Below are 7,500 nucleotides of genomic sequence, written 5' to 3' on the forward strand. Positions count from 1 at the left end.
CACACACAGAAACACACAGGCAAACACACACATGCACACATACGTGCATACATGTGCATACACAAACACAGAAACACAACCACACGCAACCACACACCCACACAGAAAAACACACACACACTCACACACGCACACATATGCATGCACGTGCATACACACACACACACACACACACACACACCCCCAAACACAACCACACACACACACACACACACACGTGCAAACACATGCATACATGCACACCTGACATAATACACAAGCACTCTCACACACAATCGCCAACACACACACAGAAATACCTTTCATATTGAGAACTATACATTCCCTCTCTAGATTCGTGAGGCTATGTCTACGTTACGCATCGAACAAACGTGGCCGAACACAGCGAGAAGCGTGACCGCCACCGACTGCGTCTCTCAACACATATACACCATAAACCATCGGCTCCGTCTCTGACTCAAGACCCCGTGTGCAATAAGGCCAGCGGTGGGGGGCGGGCGGCCGACAGCAGCACTGAGTGGGATCAGTTAGCAGGCCTCCGCACGCCCCTCTCCACTCTAATTGAAGAGTGTAATTTGATGGCAGTCGTAACAGAGTTAGAAAGCAATTAGTGTCACGGCCCGTCGGCACAACAGTTACGGCGGGGCCCACCTGTGGGTCACTTTTTAATTTGGTGAAGTGCTGAGTGCTTAGCGGAGGATTCTGCCTTTGATATACTCAGTAGATGGTAAATCCTGTTAGCGATAACACTGCAACAACCCCGGACAGCAGCCCCTGGCATCCATCTGATCCACTGGTTAGGGAGCTCAGCCAGTTACACAACAAATGATCAGGGTGTCATCTGGGTGCAGGATTTAAAAGCCAGGAACCTTGACGTGGAGGAGAGGAGGAGGAGGAGAGCCCGAACGGGGAGGAGGAGGAGGAGAGGAGGAGTAGGGAGGAGGATTGGAAAGGAAGGGAGTGGATGGGCGGGCCAGGCATGGGGGGGGGTTTAATTAAAGCAACTGATCCGTGGTGTTTGCTGAAGGACTAATTGTTTTCACTCCCCCGCCCCTCACCTCCCCTCTCCCCCCTCCCCTCCCCCCTCAAGGACCTTCTGAACATTGTACCCAAGACTGAAGGACCTTCGATGGAGATCCCTACACCTCACTGAAGAGACTGTGAACCTCAGTCCACCACCGTTCTTATACTCACAATCACAACCTTTGAGATCTCATTTTTGGGGTTGGCCCTTTTCTTTTTATCAAGACGGAAGTTTTCCACTGTGTTGGATGTGACCGCCGGTGTTGAAGTAATCAGATGCTGTAGTGTCCAGAGGAAGACAAGAAGGGGAGTTTACCCCGAGGCACGGCCCTTGACCCAGAAGGACTTAACCCCCGTTAGAATAGCTTGTGTCCCCTTTACAGAGTTTCATCTCGGTCTGCTGCCTTGCTCAAAGTTTTGGCCTTGCAGCGCTCTAGTCCCGATACTTATAGATCTTCAACTCCTGATAGTGAACATAATTCCATAGGACAAAATTATCATTAAAAATGACAATTAAATGTGTATCTTTACGATTGAATTTCATTTGTGATGCATGTCGAATGAGAGAATTACCAAGGACACAGGTAGCCCTCTATATAGTGTGCTAAACTGAAGTATTACAAGGGCACTTTACTACTGCAGTAAATGTATATAACTTTGTCACGTGTTTTTTGATGCATTGAATAACAAACTATAAAAGCATAATACGTAATATGTGGAATCGATATTGCACCTCCATTAAGAGTTTAATCACAGCTTCGGACACGACATAAAACTGCAACAGATCTAATGGACACCCTCTCTCTATCAGTATTTCTCCCCCCCCCCCCCCCCCCCCCCCCCACACACTTTTTCTCTCTATCTCTAAATGTCTTTATGTCTCTCTCTCTCTCTCTCCGTTTGTCTCCTATTTATTTTTCTGTATCTACCTTTATCTGTGCCTCCCCTCCCCCCCACTCCCCCCCCCTCTCTCTCTCTCTCTCTCTCTCTCTCTCTCTCTCTCTCTCTCTCTCTCTCTCTCTCTCTCTCTCTCTCTCTCTCTCTCTCTCTCTCTCTCTCTCTCTCTGTGTGAGTGTGTTTGGAAGTGGGTGTCTACCTGGCACTCTAACAAAATGCACAGCCCTTGCTAATGCTTGTGACAGCCAGAGGCATACTGACCGGGGATACAACAGGAAACCCAATAGCTGTCACCACATACCGCCTTCTACACGCCTGTGTGTGTGGAGTGTGTGTGATGAATGCTAATTAGCATAAGTGTGCAAGCAATTTGTGTACATAACAGTTGATATAGTGATATTTTAAAATGGTAAACGCATGTCGGGCCAGGCTTACTTATATGCTTCGTTGGAATCAGTTTTTGCTTCTGTTACTGCACACTCTTGTGTGTCCTGATCAAGTGTCATTATAAGCTCTTTTGACACTTATTATGTGAGATATTATGAAAAAAAACACTGCAGTAAGAGTAATGTTATTTCCATAATGTCTGGGATATTTCATCGCACACTTAATTACAAACACAGGTTTGCTCTATCGCTCTGAAAATAGTGGTGCGGGCCATTAACACATAATTACAGCCAGCAAACGAAGCCGTGTGTATGAATTACAAACACTTGGGCAAGCGTTTACTTTTCCAGTTTTTTATGTTGCTTAAAGAAACTGTGAAACTTAGTAGGGCCGAGCATGGGGCTGGAAAGAATTTCAACAGAGTGAGGCGACGGTTCACGACTATAAAACACAAGGCTGTATAGATGGATCACCATTACTATCAACGACCGAATCATAAATACAAGCGACAGACAAACCGTTGTGCAAGTCACCCCTCGCCACGCCCTCCATGGCGTTTCTTTAAAGCTTTTTTTTTGTAACGGCCAATTCATCAGAGATGGAGCCACGGTGGCATGCTAGTCAACGAGCTAAGATTATTAAGAAGATTGAGCTGAGAGCTAAGAGGTTAAGGGGTAGAAGACGAGGAGAGAGAGACAGAGAGAGAGAGAGAGAGAGAGAGAGAGAGAGAGAGAGAGAGAGAGAGAGAGAGAGAGAGAGAGAGAGAGAGAGAGAGAGAGAGAGCGAAAGAGAAAGCAATGAGCGAGAGAGCAAAAGAGAGAGCAAAAAAGAGCGAGGGAGAGAGCGAGGGAGAGAGAGAGAGAGAGAGAGAGAGAGAGAGAGAGAGAGAGAGAGAGAGAGAGAGAGAGTGAGAGAGCGAAAGAGAAAGCAATGAGCGAGAGAGCAAAAGAGAGAGCAAAAAAGAGCGAGGGAGAGAGAGAGAGAGAGAGAGAGAGAGAGAGAGAGAGAGAGAGAGAGAGAGCGAAAGAGAAAGCAATGAGCGAGAGAGCAAAAGAGAGAGCAAAAAAGAGCGAGGGAGAGAGAGAGAGAGAGAGAGAGAGAGAGAGAGAGAGAGAGAGAGAGAGAGAGAGAGAGAGAGAGAGAAAAAGTGAGCGAGCGAAAGACAGAGAGAGAGAGAGAGAGAGAGAGAGAGAGAGAGAGAGAGAGAGAGAGAGACAGCCCAGAGAGCGTTGTCCTTGTCTGGAAACACTGTCAGTCGTTGTTGTTCGGAGCGTAGGTGTCTTGGTCTGGATTGGTGGGCCCTGAGCGGTAATTGCCGGTTGGAATGTGTGTCTAGTGAGAGGATACGCCAGGGCCTTACTGGGGATGTCATTGTCCAACGCACACACACCGCCGTTACAGGCCTCAGCGCCACTCTCCAGTCTCAGACAACCATTTAGATCATGAGCTTTTATTGGTTAATTTACTCCTTTGGGCTCCATGGGAACTGTGTGCGTAACACAGATGAACGTTTCTAGTCGTCGGACTAACTGCTTCTGACTCGTAGGATGTGCTGCCGCGTGACACGTTTAAGAAAAGTTAGCTCATTAAGCGCACATAATATTGCTCTGTTTTGGAGGTGCAGTCATTTAATAACCGTTTGTGTGTTGCATCATGTGAACGCGCGCGCGTGTGTGTGTGTGAGTGTGTGTGTGTTTGTGTGTGTGTTTGTGTGTGTGCTTAATCACATAGCGTGACGCTTAAGGAGTCACCGGTACAAATGGCTGAACAGGCGACTGGATCAATGTTGAATTAATTCAGTCAACCGCCATTTATGTCTTCATCAGCGTTTTACTTTCCAACCATTTAAATATGGAAAACAATAAATGGAAACAGTGTGAGTGTGTGTGTGTGTGTTTTAGTTGTGCGTGTGTGTGTGTGTGTGTGTGTGAGTGTGAGTGTCTGCGCGTGCGTGTGTGTGCCGTGCCTGCACGAACACACTCTGTATCTTAATCATTGTGTGTGTGATCACATCCTGCATTAATTATTTTTCGTTGTAACTTGCCTTCTAACTCGAACATGTGGAGTGACTAATGTCTTCTTCTGATATTTAATAATATTATTATAACAGGATAAAAATCTATGACATCACCTGTCATAGGCAGCATTAGCCTGAAATCACTTACCAAATATATCATGTTTGCCGTCGATTACTCAGCTGTGATTTCCAGACAAAAATTGCACGGTGTTGATCGATGTGGTACTTTCTCTCACTGCTTTTCTTCCTGTCTTTCTCCACTTTCTCCACTTCCCTTTCTCTCCCTCGGTCTCCCCCCCCCCCCCCCCCCCCCCCCCCCCCCCCACCCAAAGCCTCTGTCTAATGCACGAGTAAGGCTAAGCCATTGTTCCACAGGAAGTACTCACAACGCGCGGCTTGCCAGCGTGTATACTCTAGACTTAACCTTACAATAGCCTCACTAGCATTTTAGCATCGAGCTTCCGGACCGAGCAGCGATTACATCAACAGACCAGGGGCTTGACTAATGGCCCCTGGCCTTTGGTCTCGTGGAGGGCTCAGAGGTGGCTGATAGACGGAGGTGCACAGTGAAGCAGCAGCATTAGTCCATCTGGGGCCGGGCTCTACATGTCTCCAGTCCTCCTCAGCGAGGATCGCTTACCAGAGGTGCACCGGTGTTACGTAGGACAGGTGCTGGGGAGGGGGGGGTGGAGACGAATGGCCTTGGATGGATTTCAGAGGGCCAACCCACGTTGAGAGTGGCCCAAAGACAGGCAGCTTCTCGACGTTTGATAGTCAACACACATAAACTATACTGATATGGCCGAGCCACCCTCGTCACCTGCAGCTGTCCAGCTAACGCACACACCCACGCAGACACACATAGGAAAACATACACACACACACACACGCGCTTGCAAACAGGCAGTAAGCACACACACACACACACACACACACACACACACACACACACACACACACACACACACACACACACACACACACACACACACACACACACACACACACAGAGACACACACAAAAATGTAAAATACTCACACACACACACACACACACACACACACACACACACACACACACACACACACACACACACACACACACACACATACACACGCGCACGGAGAGGCCGGGGAGATGGTCTGTCTGTAATGGAGGGGGCAGGTGTTAGGATGTCTTGAGGAGGGGATTCCCGAAGCCCGTGAAGCGTACAGGCCATAACTGTGGTCCAAATTGTAGGGCCCGCTTAACAACAGGTCCAGGGGGAAAGGGGGTCTCTATTGGCCACGCCCCTTCCCCACATCTGCCCTGTAAACGTTCTCTCACGCCATCCAACCTAGTATTTTGTGATCCCCCTGATTTATCTCCACTTTCTGTAATGCCTATACTATTATCTCCTGATAATATATATATTAGCGCTGGATAACAGTATTTATATTAAATAAGAATAAAACACGTAGATGTAATCAGCATGGAATATATACAGGGAACAAACCCAATTACCTCGAGCCGTTTCGACACTGCGAGCATTGAACCATCATTCAGCTCGTCTCATGTCATTTTCATTCATCACAAATGTCAAGCACCTTTATAAGGCCAGGGAGGCTTGGGACTGCCCTGTAAAATTCCTATATTTGTAATTTTGAAGCTAAGTGAACAATAACCGCCGCGATTATCCTGTCAAAGATCTGATCATCCCCGCCCAGTGTGTCCGCTTCCAGGACCACGGCGTCCCACTTCATTTGGAGGCCCTTCACTGAAACACTTTGCAGAAACACTTCCATTATGCACCAGCGGTAATTAAATCTTGCTCAAACGAGTTCACTTAAATCATCTTCATTCATTTGGGCTTCATTTGGATTTTTAATGCCTGCCGCTCTACGGAGGGGCTCGCAAGGACATTAAAAGCCCCTCGTTGACGCACGCAGGGAGCGGTTGGTTTGGTGGGAGTTGGCCTATACCATCCCAGAGATGTGACGTTTTTAACCAGATTAGCAGCCTGCCAGACGACCAGTGTCGTTGAGAGGGACACACTCCTACAACGAAAACCCAGTAAGGAATGAACTATCGGTAGATGGGGTTTGGGCCATTTCCATAAGGTCACACATCACACTGATTAACACAACGCCGTAGCCTTTGTAGCCAAGGTATATACTTTTATTCCTGGGAGATTAAGATTGATTTGACACGCATCGTAAATGTGATCCACAATGGGCCGAAACTCATCCACTCACGTTTCAGAGAAGGCAAACCCAGATTTGAGGTGGCTTTTAATAAGGTTTGAATTCAGAACGTAAAAGATACCTGAATGTCATGGACAATCCTACAATTAGAAATGGTTTTCACTTTTCCTTTTCTGCATGTGATTCGAGACCAGAATACAATGTCAACGCAGTTGTATTATTTGATACACAAGATTTTGGTGTGAATCTTATTAATTCGTTTACTATTTTCAGTACAAAACAAAGACAAAGAGTGCTTTTCATGGAAGTCCATGTTCTGCCTGTGGTCTGATTCTGCAGGGGCCACCTCCCACCACATCATGCAGGCCCCTGCACAGTCCGACATAATGAATGTAATAATTATGTGTTGGCAATAAAACTGTAAATCACTTAATGACCCTACCAGGCAGGAGTTATTTTTAAAAGGGGATTCATCAATATTCTCCAGGGGTACATGAAGAAAGGTCAAAAAATATCTCATTAGGGTACGAGCATGCGCACGTGTGTGTCCACATAGCCTTTGTGTGGGCATGCACACATTGGGGGGCAGGCTTTTTTTTCCATTGTGTCTTTTCTTATTCATATGTTTCATTTTCTTGGTGATTTGCAAACCAAGAAAATGTGAGCCGGCTGGTGGAGGGTCTTCCGATTCATTAATTTACCAAGTGTTGGACGAAGCCTGCATCGTGTGCCATAATGAAAACCGTGCGTAAATGGTCTAGTGAAGCGGGGGTTTGTTGGTGATCAAAGCTCAACGGCGACATGCTGTGATTCTCGGGGGGCTGCGCTTAACAACCCCACTTCTAATAAAACGTTCACTAAGGATATGCCTGTTCGTTTTTCTTTTATAAACTACTAAACATGTGTTGTGACAATTCACTTGTTGGCAATTGGTTTATCAAATGTTGACATAGAAGAAATAAATTCATAGGTATACACACGCACACACACAC

This window comes from Gadus morhua, chromosome 14 (assembly GCF_902167405.1).
Source record: "Gadus morhua chromosome 14, gadMor3.0, whole genome shotgun sequence".
NCBI lineage: Eukaryota > Metazoa > Chordata > Actinopteri > Gadiformes > Gadidae > Gadus > Gadus morhua.